Source organism: Oratosquilla oratoria, chromosome 22, assembly GCF_046742065.1.
Source record: "Oratosquilla oratoria isolate Oo_2021 chromosome 22, ASM4674206v1, whole genome shotgun sequence".
In the NCBI taxonomy this organism is placed as follows: domain Eukaryota; kingdom Metazoa; phylum Arthropoda; class Malacostraca; order Stomatopoda; family Squillidae; genus Oratosquilla; species Oratosquilla oratoria.
In genome coordinates this window covers 49,000,988-49,002,832 of record NC_134798.1, presented here as the reverse complement: position 1 = coordinate 49,002,832, position 1,845 = coordinate 49,000,988, and positions in this window count along the sequence as shown.

Below are 1,845 nucleotides of genomic sequence, written 5' to 3'. Positions count from 1 at the left end.
AAACCTTACCATGGACGAATGAAGGCAAAAAAGAGTAATGAGTTTTGATGGAGGGAGTGGTAGGAAGGGGAGGAGGAAGAGGAGAAGGGAGGAGGAGGAGGAGGAGGAGGAGGGAGTGGATGTTATGAGGGAGTGTTTAGCCACAGGGGAAAGGTCCCGGGAAGGCTCCCCCCCATCCCCCCACCTAGGATACCTTCCCTGACCGGACTAAGGGTGAGAGGGGGAGAGGGGGAGGAGGAGGGGGAGGGGTAAGGGGGAGAGGGGGAAGGGGGGAGGGTGGTTCCTAGGTCCTTGACGGTCATTCACCGGACAGGAGGGCCCGGACAGAATTTTCCCCAGTCAGGATTGAAACTCGGGCTGGAAACCGTCATACCATTTGACCAGCGCTTCTGACGTAGGAGTGGATATGAGACCTGGATAATTTTTTTATATATATTTTTTTTTATTTATTTTTTTTTAACTTAAATGAGGCGAAGGGTCTCTTATACTTAATTATATATTTTTGTAAATCTATTTTTTCCAACTTTTCTAAAATTTCCTAATTTATATTCATTTCAACGATACGATTTTCCTCTCATTATTGTGCCAATTTTGATTTTGCAAAATAAATAGATGAGATGTATATCTTTTTTTTTTAACTTTTCTAAAATTCCCTAATTTATATTCATTTCAACGATACGATTTTTCTCTCATTATTGTGCCAATTTTGATTCTGCAAAATAAATAGATAAGATGTAAATCTATTTTCTTTTCTAACTTTTCTAAAATTTCCTAATTTATATTCATTTGAACGATACGATTTTTCTCTCATTATTGTGCCAATTGTGATTTTGCAAAATAAATAGATGAGCGAATAAATAAACAAATAAAAAATAACAAAATAAATTAATACGTATATGCAAATGAATAAATGACTAGACGAATGAATATATGAGCAAACAAATGAATAAATTAAAAAACAAACATATTGATAAGTAAAAGATAAATAGAAATAAATAGATGAATAGGTAAATGGATGAATAAAGAAGTACATAAGTGGATAAATAGATAGATAGATAAACATGGAGATAAGTAATAAATAAACAAAAAATAGATCAACAAAATAAATCAACTAATAAACAAATAGATTAAGAAATAAAAACAACAACAAATAATACACAATAAATAAATAAATGAATAGATAAATAGAAACAGATAAATCAATAGACATAGAAAGAAATAGATTTATAGATAAAGTAATAATAATGATTAAACAAATTAAAGATAAAGAAGATCAATCAGCCAATTGGAAAAAGTAAATTATTAGATTATTGAAAATATAAATAAATAAATGAATAAATAAAGATCAATGAAAATAACAAAAAGAAAAAACGATAGAAAGTAGATAGATAAATAAATAAATAAATGAATAAATAAATAGATAAATAAAGAAATAAATGGCGTTAATAAATGAGTAGATAAATACATAAATCAATAAATACATAGAATAATAAGTTTGCACACGATTAAATAAATGAATTAATAAATAGATAAGTCAGTAGATATAGAAGGAAATAAATAAATAAACAAATAAACGAGTAAATAACGGAATAAATAAATAAATAAACTGATAAATGCATGATAAATAACTTAAAATAAATAAATTAACAAACAATAAACAATTCTATATACAAATGAATACATCTATAAATAGATACACAAATGAATAGACGAATAAACAAACAAACGGTCTAACAAATAAATAAGTCAATAATCCGACAAACCAATGAATAAATGAATAAAGTTTGGTAATCATAAGGCATAGTGCAATAGATATAAGAGGAAGCTACAAAAAAGGATAAAATT